Source organism: Balaenoptera musculus, chromosome 1 (genome assembly GCF_009873245.2).
Source record: "Balaenoptera musculus isolate JJ_BM4_2016_0621 chromosome 1, mBalMus1.pri.v3, whole genome shotgun sequence".
In the NCBI taxonomy this organism is placed as follows: domain Eukaryota; kingdom Metazoa; phylum Chordata; class Mammalia; order Artiodactyla; family Balaenopteridae; genus Balaenoptera; species Balaenoptera musculus.
In genome coordinates, this window is record NC_045785.1 from 94,168,283 (window position 1) to 94,182,016 (window position 13,734).

Here is a 13,734-nt window from a genome sequence, read left to right on the forward strand (position 1 = left end):
GACCAGGGCTCGAACCCGTGTCCCCTGCGTTGGCAGGTGGATTCTTAACCACTGCGCCACCAAGGAAGCCCCCTATTATGGTGATTTTTTAATCAAGTCTATCTTACCAGTTAGACTGGGAGTTCTTTCTAGGCAAGGCTCCTATCGTTCACCTTTGCATCTCTCAAAATCTGCCAGTACTTCTCTTTTAAGTTGCCGTTCACCCAGCGTTAGTAGATGCCTGCTTAATGGAATGAATGCACGGAGCTTTCAGCTTTTCTTCCTGAACTGGTACCTTGTAGCCACCTCAAGGATTATTCCTGGAGCATCAAGTATGTAAGTTTTAGATTTTAAGCATTTAAAAAAATCTTAATAGGTATCTTTTCAGTGCCTAGTATGTATTGGGTACTGTGTAAGGCTGTGTTGGGAGAAAGTGTATTAGTGAATTCAGAGATAATTCTTATGCTCGGGAAGCTTTTAGACCATGTGCCAGCCTAGATTAAGTGCTGGTTTTGAATGAGTCCTCCTTTAATAAAAGGTCTTGGTTTCTCTCCCCTCCCTGCACCCGCTCCCTGGTGTAACTGGATGAGCAGAAGCTGATATGCAGCGCTTTAAGGATATGAACGTGTAGGCTACTTTGAAATTTGCTCTTGAGAGATTTCTGCCTAGTAATTTTCTAGAAGGAAGAAAAAGATTTTTCACTGACATTTTTTCAAAAGTGGTATGAAGCATGTTTTGGAGATGAAAACATCCAATTACTTGGTTCCTAATTTCTCAGGAATCCTGGCCAGTCACAAGTGTCAGTGTAGGTTTTATGAAAGAAATCCTCTTCCCTGTCTGACACAGCTTTCTTTATCCTCTGTAATAGCAGAACTGCAGCCTCCACTCTGAAGAGACACTCTTCTTAGCAGTAACTATGACACCTAGAGATTTCATTTCGCCTCAAACACTTTCCCATTTTCCTCCCATATCTGTGAAAAACTCCTCTATGGAATCAGATACTTTATGCAGTAGGTATACACACTGAAAAAAATGACTTTTAGATTGTGGATAGCCACTTCCCAAAGGAAGAATATTGTAACTGTGAAGGAGATGGCACAAAGCCAAATTTTTCATGGTGCTTTGCAGGAGATCTTACTGTGCACTTATTTTTAAGAATCTCTTCATTCTGCTTTCCCTTTTGATCAACTTCTGCTCCAGATATAAAGGAGAAAAATGGACTCTTCCATGGAGAAACTGTACATATGTTTAGTATCTGGGGTATAAGGATTGACTGTTTTCTTCTTGTTTTTTTTTAAATAGTCAAACTGCTTCAAAACTTTTTGCCCTTTGAAGATGAGGTGACATGCGTATCAACAGTTATTATAATTCTGGTTCCAGTGACTCTGCTGCAGTTGCCTCTGGTACCCACAGAAGCATGGTTTCTGCAGGGCACCCCACCTCCCTACTTTTTTACCACCCTGGGGACAGAGCTGATGCTGAAGTGCTCTGTGTCCTCTGGAGACACAAAGCGTTAAGGTCATACTTTGATTCATGCGGAAGTGGGGAGAATGCTTCTTTGCTCACTTCAGTGTTCACATTTATCAAATATGTCCCAAAGCAACACAGGAGGAAACTCATTTTCCATCTGTCACCCCATCCCAGAGGGCTGGCTGGGAGACATATGCAAGCGTCCAGCCCCAGGCTGCACTCAGACTCATGTCCCCCTTCCAGCACCAAGGCTTTCTTCCTGGATTAAGCTTATCTGCTCTACTCTCCCTTCCCTTAGGTGGAGTCCCTTCTAGGAGGAGCTTTAGTCTCTCAGGTGGGTGGGCTTTTGTAGGGGCTTATCCTCCAGTTCATCTGACAGACATGCCTGCTCTCAACAATGCCCACAGCTTCTAGGGCTCTTTCTGGAACCCCACACCACTACTGCCCCCATTCCCCTGCCCACATACCACAGCATATATTTGTGAGATTCCTTCTGTAACCAGTAAGTACAACCATTTAGAGGAAATAGAGAACATTCCCAGTTATCCAGGACCCAAACAAATAAAGCTTAAATTTTACATTTTGTGTTCAAAGGTTTCTTTCCTTGGTTTCTGAGATTCCAACTCTTTTGTTACTTTTTAAAACCTTCTGCTTGCTTTTTTTTTGTCTTCATTGCATTCACTTTTTCCTCACTCTATTTAACTGCAAACACGCCTCATGGCATTGACCCTGAGTCCTTGCTCCTCTATTCTGGCCTGCCCCCATTTGAAACCTTTACCTATTGCTGTGATTATCCTGATGCAGCAATTAACCCATTCTCTTTTGGTCGGTCACAAATTTTGACCTTTTTGGTGCATTCAGTGAATGTTTTTTGAGAGACTCCTATATGCCAAGCACTGTAGTTATGGTGGCTGTGCCTCAGGGTATGCTCTCAAGGGAGACAGAAAAGGAAGCACATCATGATATAGTGGTGACTTCAGATAGCAGTATGTGAGAGGTGGGAAAGCAGCATCTCTGGGGGTGACTCAACGTGGAAAGGTAAGGAAAGTCTTCTTGCGCTGGCTGTTGCTTTTCCTCTGCTCAGCACTCATTCATTCCTCACATTGTCCTGGTAACAGCCTCTGACATATGACCTTGGTCCAGCCAGTTAGGGCACTCTATTCTGCCTTACACAACAGTAGGTCCAGGAATAGACGTATGACCTATATTGGGCTAATGAAGGCATTTCTCAGCTAAACCTAGTGCTCTTTAAGGGTCTTTGATGTCTGGAGTAGTGCTGGGTGAATTGGAGGAGCATCATATAAGCCAGTTATATGTGGCCTTCACCTCTGCTGGAATTCTGTCTCACCCCGACTTTGTCTGCCAAAATTCCATTAATACATCCTTAAGAGGTAGTTCAAATTTTGTCTCATTTAAGCCCCAGACTGAATTAGTCATTCTCTTTCCATATATATTATATGTAATATATATACTCTAATATATAATCTGTACCTGAGCATACATATGTAAATATATATCTATATTTGAGCATGTCTCAGTTGTAATAGCTCTCTAATACTCTAAGCCAGCATCTTCAATAATACATATAAGAGACAAGCACGTTCATTTTAATATTCTGAAATCACCATGCCCAGTGCAATTACCACTTGACCCTTGAAAAGATTTTTGCAGACAAGAGGATCTCATGTTTGTATCCATGGAGTCCTATTAGCATGTTGCAGCATGAGGATAGAAGGTTGAGCTCATCCAGGGAATAAGCCCATCAGCTGACAGAAGGCAGGTGATAAGATCTCTCAGCAGATTAAAAAGGGAAGGGCAGCAACTCCTTAGGAAACACAGAGATATCTGCTTAATTACTTGAAAAATGTCTGAGGCAGTACATTTTATGACACCTGGAGGGTATAAACATGCCCATAAATTTAATTAATTTTCTTTCTTCTTTCATTGCACCTGTATGGCCTAAAGGAAAAGAAGTCTAATGAAACTACAACCAAGCACTTCTGCTGGACTTCCACAATTCATTTGGGCAATATTCAGAAAATGAAATACTGAATTTCCTATCAGTTTATGGGGAGAAATGTATTTGGAAAAATGCAGCCCAGCAGTGAAATTATACCTATGTCAAATTGTGATCAATGGCTCCCTCAGCTTTATTTCCAAAAAGAACCTAAATCTCTTTATAGATATATTAAAATATATTTAATACTCATAAATCTCTAAGGAGAAAATCAGCGTGAGATATTATCGTTTTCTTGGAGGAAAACGTTATATGAGAACTAGAAGGCTTAGGGGTTGGTCAAACCTTCTAAGCAAATAATCCCATTTGCTCTCTATTACAGTAGCATAACCCACACATTTTTGTTAAAAATCTTTAAGTTTATGATATTATTTTATAAGTTACAAACAGTAGTAATGAGTATGCTTGAATACCCATTTTAATAATATTATATCATTTAATGAGTGCTATTTGCCAGAGACTATTACTTTCTATACCTTATCTTGAATCCTCATGACAACATTGCAAGGAAAGGATTATCCCTTTCAGAATGACTCCCTAAGAGATAAGAGACTTATTCAAGGTCACATAGCTAGTAAGCGTTGAAACTTGGATTCAAAACCAGATTCTTTTGGCTCCAAAATCTGTGCTTATTTAAGTTTGTTATATGAACAGTAATGTGAAGCCATTTTTTTCCTTGTTAACTCAGTGTCACTGAACATATGAAAAGTCCATAGACATACCTTATTTTCATAAAAGAATCTTGACATTATTGAGCTTTGAGTAGTGAATTATTCATTGGAGCTTCTGGACTTAGCCTGCTTTCTCAAGAATTTACAGAAGAAAACTCCAACTGTGTATGATTCCATTTAACTTAATATATACTGGGTCCACTTGTTCCTACAGTAAGCAAGAAAGGGCTTCTTACTTGTACGGTATAGAGGGAAAGGAAAACATTGCATATTGAGCACCTACTATGTGCCCATTATATGCTCAGCCTTTTGCATGTATTAACTCAGAGCAAGTGGGTGATGGAGGTGACCACTGAGAGGCAATGCCCACTGGGAACACCCCAAGGTAATGCTCCCTCTTACCTTGGAATTCTGCTTTTAAAAGTCACTGTGGTAAGCGCCAAGCTTCACAGCCAAATATATTTTGGGGTCATTTGAAAATTGCTATTAGATAAAAGTGAAATGAAATATTTTTATTTAGCTGTTATTGTCATGAAATACCATAGTGCTGTTTTCAGTTTTAATCTCTTGTAATTTCATTGACTGTTAATGTTTAGTGGGCTCATAAACTAATTTGAATCGATCTGATTCTGCGCAATCAAGCCCATTACACTTGTCTCAGTTTTTTGCATCATGGCTCTAACATCTGGAAGCTATGAAAAGCACAACAGCCTGTCTAAAGAGACTGCCACAAGAAATCATGTTAAAGGACATATGATTAAGACTTGGCTAACCATCAGCACTAAAGCTCCAGCCATGCTTTCTCAGTTTCTGTATTTCACATCCCAGAAAACATACAGGCCTAGGGATGGAGCATGTGTGGAAGGCAGCTCCCAAAGCCCTACTTGGGAATTGCTTTTCCCAAAACGCATTCTTTTCTAGGTACCCACTAAGCCCTCCCTGCCTCCCCCGCTCCCTCCCTTCGCTTGATTTATCCTCCAGTCCTGTTATTAAATTAGCTATGACTAGTTCCTCAGTGACATTTTGGACCTAATTAGGTCTAGCTGACAAATTCCTGTGGCAGAGTCAGAAATAACTTTTGTATTCAAATTCTCGACCATCATGCATGTCTCAGTATGACTCCATGCCTTTGTGCTTTTTCTAATCATTATTCTTTGAAGAAGCTAGTAAGCAAGTAATTCTGCCTTTGAAAGTGGGACATTTAAAAAAGAGCCAGCCTGAAATTTTATGCCAGCCATAGCAAGGGGGAATTAAGGTACCAGATTCATTCACATTTTTTGCATACATTTTAAACCTTGATTTAGATTAACATATGTTTGCATTTCTTGCCATTTAAAATATATCCTTTATACATGGTGTCAGCTTTTGTGGATTACATGGCTTAAAGGTGGCGGGAATGGTCTTTGCAGTCAGACTGCCTGCCCTGACTCCACCACTTAGCTAACGGTGTGACCTTGGGAAATTCTCAACCTCCTTAGCCTGATTCCTTGTTTGTCAGGCTGTATCTCATAAGATTCTTGTGAACATTAAAAGACTTAAAGAATTATAACAATACGTGGCACAAGGTCTGTGCTGAACAAATTTTATTTATTATTGTAACTATGCATTTGTTAGTTCTTAAAATAGCATTCTTATTCACAATCAAGTGCTATCTTCCTGTTGTGGAAAAGAAAAATATATAGAAAAGGCGTAAAAGTGACATATATTGATATTTCCCTTGAGCCTACCACTAAGAGGCAATCTATGTTACCATTTTCATCTGTTTTATTCCAGTTTCTAACTTAAACTCTTCCACTTATTATCAGTGTAACCTTGAGCAAATCACTTAACTTTTCTAAACCTTGGTTACCATGTCTGTAAAATGAAGATGTTTATAACACCTACTTCAAAGGATTATTGTGACGATTAATTGAGGTAACACATGTAAACTGCTTAGCTGGGTACTTGGCCTATGTTTAGGTTGAAACACCTGAATTGCCAATATTCACCATTTTTGACCCATGAAAAAGGCAATTTCATTCAGTTCAACCTAATGTGAAGAGTTCAATATATATTAGCTTTCATGATAAGGCTGTGTGGGGTTGTGTTGATATACAAATGATTACCCTAGGGCCTCAGCCCACAGGGAGGCCACAGTCCTGTAGGCAAGAGAAAATATTCACTTAAAATCAAGCAAGCAAATAAACATCTCTAATGCAAAACTGGTGTATGCCCTAACACAGGCACATGTTCAGTAGTAGTTGATTGCAGTGGAGGTAGACCACAGTGTCTGGAAAGATTCAGGGCAGCTATGTGGTAAAGGTGATATCTGAGCTGGGCTTTGAGACATGCCTAGTGTCTCCACCTACCAAAATGCAAGGAAAGGGCATTTTAGGTAGAGAGAACATTTGGAGCAAAGAAAGAGCAGTAGCTACATACACAGTATGTCATTCATTTGGTCAGAACATAAGGTGCGTGAGGACTGGAGGTCCTCACTGAGCACAGGACCAGGCCCTTGGCTGGCACCTGGTACACACTTGAGCCTGTGCATACTGTTTCTCAGGTCACCCACCAAGTCTGGACCGCATCCCTCCTGGGGACTTGCATGGTGACCTGTACTTCCAACACGCTAACACTTCTACTTTTCATTTTAACTGTCTGTTCCTCTATACCTGCCTCCTAACCCCTCCAGAATGAAAGTTCTGGCAGGTGAGGACTATATAACTTACTGGTTGAAAGCGGGTTGAGAGATATGTATAAACCTGCTTCTGAATCCTGGTTCTGCCATTTAGAACTTGAGTGACTTTGGATGAGTTGCTTCATCCAGCTCTCAGCATCCTCATCTGTATAATGGGGATAATAACAAAGCCTAATATCTAAGATGGTTATGAGAATTAAATGGCTTAGCATAGGTATAGTTCTTAGCGTAGGACCTGGAATGTAATGGAAGCATCATAAGCATTCATTAAAATTTTGCTCTTGGTCACAGTCATACCCCTAGAATCCCGCACAATCATGCACTACCAAGCACATAATAAGCGTGCCAACTATTGCCAGATGATTGAAAAATGCCCATGGACATGAATAAGATGTGGGTGAAGAACACATGTCCAGACATGTAGGATGGCCTCTTCAACTTGGGATATAAAGTGGCAAAAATAATATTCAAAATATCCAAGTAGTAAAGTAATATATTTGATAAGTCAGATATTAAATATAGCATACTCTTTTTATTGTCTAAGGAAGTTAATGATACATTATGTAAATTTCTTACCTAGTCATGTTATTTGTAATACATTTCATTTGTAAAATTATTCCAATAATTTCCAAATAGTATATTGACTAGTGTGCTGGTTCTGATCTTCCATTTGATACTTTTGCCAGCAGCTAAATGATAACCCTGTTTGCTCTATGACTTGACATGGGGAACTACATCAGATTTCCAACAACTTTCTATGAACTGATAGCCATTAAGTGATTGGGGATGAAGAATGTTGTAGTGATAAAAGCCAATAGAACACAGTCACTTACCTAATTTAGAGGAGGGGGTAGGTGATTGGGCAGATTCCATCTATGGCCTGAGTCTGGGGAATGGGAAGACCAATGGTGCTTTTTAGAATAGGAGCAAAAGAAGTGGTGGGTGAGAAAAGATGATTATCAGAATTCATTTTGGGGCGCACTGAGTTATAGGTATAGTAGAAAGCTCAAAATTTAGTCCTGCAACTCAGAAAGAAACTGAAGATGTAAGATGGGCTTTAATTTCATTTTAAGAGAAGGGACTCTTGAGTCAGTGCTTCTCTAACTTCAGCATACTTTGGAATAACCTGCAGGTGATGTTAAAAGGCAGGCTCCTGGGTCTTATCTCTCCAGATGCTGATCAATAGGGTAGGTCTGGAGAGGAACCAAAGAATATGCAGTTTGAAAAATTAGCTTAAATGACTCCACTGTGACTTTGGACACGTCATTTATTCTGAATTTCAGTTTTTGCCCTTAATAAATGGGAAAAATATCTAACTTTGGTATGGTAGAAAGGAGGAGAGAAAGTGCAAGGAAAGCAGCTTGTGATGCAGATGGCTCATAAGTAGGCTGTAGGTTGGAAATTGTGTGTATGGGGGGGTGGGGTCATGTAAATTGAGGAAGTAAAGAGTTTCTGGGAGGAAGTATGGTCATCACATTGTATCCTGTACAGTACTGCAAGTTGGTCAAGAAAGGAGAGAAATGAGAAAAGACTGCTGAATTTAACAAGTGGAAGTCATGGATGAGAGAATTGTTTGCATGGACAAGAGACTAGAGAGTGAGGGGATTGAGAGGAGGGTAATGAGTGTCCTTTACTGGTTCAAGAATATAAGAATTTTTAATGACATGGAAAAACACTAGTTATGTGTTCTTAAGTAAGATATAGTATAAATCGGAATGACCCAATTTTTTGTTTAAGAAACATTTGTATGCACGCATAAAGGGTAGATGGATATGTTCTAAAATGATGCATAGGTTATATCTAGGTAGTTGCATTAGGGTGATAATTTCATCCTTTGGCTTAACTGTATTTGCTAACTTGTCTATAACTGATATATCGGTTATAACAAAAAATAAAATAATAAACATTGTTCTTGAATGATGTGAATGGACTGAGAAAGATTGGTATCTCTGGGGGTAATGGGACTGAAAAAAAGGGCTTTATTGTTTAAGATCGGAGGATATTTTTCTTGCTTGTTACACAAGGTAGAGGCAGAGTGAGGTGGGGATAAAATCCTGGGAGAATCAATTTGGGATTGTGTCAGATTAAGGGGTGAGCCCTTGGAATGGAGAAGGCAGTCATCTTATGAAAGAATGGGGAGAGAACTGATGAAAATAATAATGACAGCTTGTGGAATAAAGGTATTATTTACATGGGAATTTTGAAAACGTTAGTTCCGTTGTTTTGAGATGCTTTTATTAGATACCAAAGTTATGGATTTGATCCCTAATAGGCCAGTTAACTTCTTCCCATTTCTATAGGCTAAATAATTTAATGTTAGACTCCTGTTTTATAGAAAGATGTCTAGGGTCATAGGGATGACGTGCAAGAGAGGATGCATGGGTCTCTGAAAACGTACTGGCATCATGCAAGGAAATCTCATGGATTTGCAGTTGCCGAAGTGCTCTAGTCTGACATAGCACCTAACATTACCTGAAGATCTGATGAGTCTGGGTTTGAGAATATAAAACCCCAAACCGAGGATCATGTTCTGGGGGCTGCTCTCCCTGAAAAGGACTGCCATCACATGTTTGCCTATCGAGATCTAAGAAACACATTTTCAAGAAAATTGATTCTTATCTGGACACTTACATGCATTGGTCACTGATTTCTAAGACTGATAATTTAGGACACATCTCCAAAGTAATGAGTCTCAGTTTCCTGGACATCAGACTGTTTCACCCTCTCTGCACCCTCACCACACAGAGAACTCATCAAGAGGACGGTGAAGTACAGTCCCCTGAGAAGCAGTTGTTTGGGTAGCTTCTGTGGTCAGACATTTGTTGGTCCATAAAGATTTTACTAAATAGGATTTGATTCAGTTTCCCTGCCTAGAATGCTGCAGTGTTAAGCACTCCCTGCTGGATTACTCTCTGCTTTTTCTTTTGAGGTATTACATGGTATTTAACAGAAGCTACAGGATTGCAGTATGTTCATTTAATTATGCAAGAATAATGAGAAATTAAATTGCATCCTAATTCACATTTTACAACTAAGGCAGCATCTATTGCACTTAAAAATATGAATGTTTATGTCAGAAAAAATCTAGTTTGAGAACCACCTGTGTGAATTGTTAGCTCTGAGACTTGAAGGCTTAGTTTCTCATGTGTTGTATGGTAGTCACTTTCTTTATAAGGTTATAGTGGGTAGTAAATGGATAATGCATATTTTTCCATCAGTATCAACCTAGCATATAGTAAATGTTTAATAAATGTTGACTACTGCTTCTACTGCTACTATTACTCTTAGCCATGTACCCAGTAGTCCATGTACCCAGAGGATATCTCTAAAGAAGAAGATTGTCCCAAGGGAAAACACTAATTTATCATTTAACCAGAATATGAGATTTAGATGGGATGAAATTGGAAGACTTAGCAATTTCCCTTTAGTGATCAAAGATTCTGAATAAGAGCTTGACCTTAGAAAGGGGCTCTCAAGGGCAGTTCTGGGATCAGCAGGTATCACAGTTATAGGATATCACAGGATATTGACATCCATCTGATAGGTCAAAGGCAGGTGAGAAGCACCTGTTCACAGGACAAAGGAAAATGGAGTGAAAATTTCAAAAAACAAACAAAAAACGTGCCTGTCTTCAGTGATAGGTTCTGAGTGAAAAATATATAAATATGCATGTGCAAGCCTTTTAGAGAATTAAGACAACGTGGATTAAGGCTTCACACATGGTTTTGGAATTAAACACGTCTAGATTTGAATCCCAGCTAAATCACTTTACTAGCTGTGAGCCTCTGAGCAAGATATGTAAACTATATAAACCATATCTTCCCCCTTTTGTGGGAATTAATTTAGATACTGAAAGCAAATTGGCAGAGAGCATGGCATGAGGTAAGTAATAAATATGTGTTTGTTGTATTTATGGAAAATTTGACATTGGTGTGTATCCAGGCAGGCAAAATCTTTCTATCCCAAGGAAGTTCTCATGTGTATCCAGATAAAATTGAGAATTTGTGTTCTAATCCTCAATTACTCTATTGATATAGAAATTTGAATAATCCAGAGTGTTTTTTATAGAACCCCTTCTAAATAATTAACATTTTAATTAGTTAAATAGCCACCAGCGACAGTGGACAACCACAGACTGAAGAAGTACATGTGAAAAGGCGATAGAGACCACCCTTTGTGGAACCAGTACTGTTCTAAGCACCTGGCAAATAATGTTTGATGCAAACCTCACATCAACGCTTTAAGATAGGCAAATATCATCTGCATTTTATAGACAAATGAAATGAGATTCAGAGAGATGAAGTATCTTGTCCAAAGTTATGCAGCTTGTGAGAGGGAGGGCAGGATTTAAACTGGAGCCTGTTGTCTTTAAAGCCACTTTTTATCCAGTGTCAGCTGTGTAGCATATACAAATGTAATATATTATGACTATATGATGATGTCCTAGTGAACTCTGTGAATCTTAATTTGACTGAATTGATCCCAGATGTTAAATGCTAAATGTGATGCACTGTTCTAGGGTTTTCCCCCCCTGCTATTCAAATGCAATCATTAACACAGGAAGTAAAATGTTGCATTTGAGATAAATGCCACGTTCATATTCCTTTTTCGCTCTCTCATTGTGTAAGGGAAGAATTTTGCCATTAATGTGGCAAAAGTTTTATTTCTCAGGAATAAAACACGTGTAGATTCACATGCCTCCAGGGCAGTCTTGTACAGATGTGTTCAGTACGCAGCAGGCGCACAAATGGCAGTTTCCTACCTAACCGTATTTCTAGCAACTTTACTTTCCTTATCACCTAAAGTGGTTTCTCCAGGCCACATCAGCCTAGGGGTGAAATACAGGGTAACAAACACTATATTTCTTTGACTGTCTGCCCATTCATTATTGTGTGTCCCCCATCACCCTGTAAAGATTTCTTCAGTTATTCCAAGGAGATTTTCTCACAGTCTTCTCAGATACCAGAGACTGTTAGCTGCTTTCCTCCTTGTATGTTCTAACTTCCCGAGGTGATGGCACCTTGGAGGCCTGTGATGTCTCTGAAGCTGCCTTCATGCTTGGTGCCTCCAAGCAAACACATGGAGCGTTAAGGATGCTGCTTACGAAGAAGCACCGATGGTTGGTTATGTTCTTTAGAAATCCTGAAGCCTCAAATTTACTTCTGTGTTTTTTGAGTAATAGGGAAAACCCAGTTCTCCACTTGAAGATTTTGCTCCATAAACTGTAGTGGATCTGAGTAGGGATGTGGGTCCAACTCCCTCCTCCCTGGGTCTAAGTTTCAGCCCCTCCGTCAGGTTGCAGTGTGACCATGGGCAATTGCTTAATCTCCCTTTGCCTGGGTTTCTTCATCTGTAAAGCAGGGCTAACAATAGTACTTAACCTCATAGGGTTGTACCTGGTCCAGAGTGAGGGCTCAGTAAATTTGGCCACTGTTACTGCTATATAAGTACCTAAACCAAACTGGCTCAGGTGTCCAGGAGAGCACAGAGATTTTAATCTGCTCTTTCAGTTTGTGCATATAGCTTCTCTCCCTAGGACTCAGCCATGAGCTAGAGGATACCATGAGTAGTAAGCTCTTGGCTTTATTCAGAAATGCCCTGCTCTCTAATTATGTGGCACTAACCTCAAATTATGTTCATGTGCCTTATTATTTGTTCCTGAGTATTCACTCTTGCCTAGCTAGCTCCCCAGTCCCTCGAGCAAATCAGTTCTGTTGGGATTGTTCCAGCAGGCATCCAAATAGACCAAGATATGTCTGTGTTTTTGAACTTTTGGCTAGAGTTACTTTTGGCTCAAGTCGCAAACCAGCATATTCTCTCTCTCTCTCTCTCTCTCTCTCTCTCTCTTTCTCTTTCTCTCTCTCTCACAAACACATATTTTTTCAGCATCAGAAACTTTCCATTATTATTTACTTGTAAAACTAACTCTGGTATACTTGACTCCTTCTTCTTAAATCTCTTTCAAAGATACTTTGTCACTGGAGTTTCAGTAGAACATCATTGTGAGATGATAGTCTTTTACATGAATCCTCCCAAATAATCTTTCAGTGATGTTAACCGGTTCTTCTTGAATTACCTGAAGCCAGAATTCAAGACTAATGGAAACATTTACTTTAGTAGTTTATTAAAAACGCCTATTTATATGACTTCTAGATAGCAATCATCTATACTTCCTTTGTTCTTATTCAAATACTGTATAAGTATCAGGCAATCCACACAAGCTATTCTTGCATCAACTTTAAAACATTAATTTTGTTTTTGCTAGATGAGATTTGAATCACAAGGATTCTTTTCTAAATGTAAAATTAAAACAACACCTCCAAGACAAAAACAGCATTATCCCTTTCACTGATAACTCATTTAAGTTTAGGCATTAATCTCTTTCTCTTCTCTCTTTCTCACTTTCTTGATTTTTCTTAATATTGAAATACTGATCAGTGCTTGCTTTTTACATACCAGGAAATTTTAAATCTGTGAGATCAGACTCCATTGTTATCTTGTGGACTATAAAATCCATTTATACAATCTCTTTTGACCTAACACATCAACAAAATTTCTATCTTGATTATACTAAACTCCTTGCATGTTTACAGAAAGTCAGATACTCCTGTGAAAGCATGGCTGTAATTTCCACATTAGGTTATCCCAGACACTAAGAGTCATCACATCTTCCTAGACGCTGAGAAACAACAATAATACTTACTATCATTGACTGAGTGACTACTACACGACATCAACTGGGCTAAGCAGTTTATAGTAACCTCAAATAAACTAATAAGGCAGATAGTGTTATTATTCTAGTTTTATGCATAAGGAAACTGAGGATCAGGGAAGTTAAATATGGCACTGGCATCTTTCATGTTGAGATGTTGATAGTTTTCTAATTCTGATATAAGGCGATGAGGCCTGGATCAACCAAA

The 13,734-nt window shown here is 39.1% G+C and overlaps 1 protein-coding gene across 2 annotated transcripts in view; it reads left to right on the forward strand.

Annotated features, from left to right (window-relative positions):
* Positions 1–13,734, forward strand: part of NTNG1 (netrin G1) — a 328,355-nt gene that overhangs the window by 59,287 nt on the left and 255,334 nt on the right. The window lies entirely within an intron of this gene.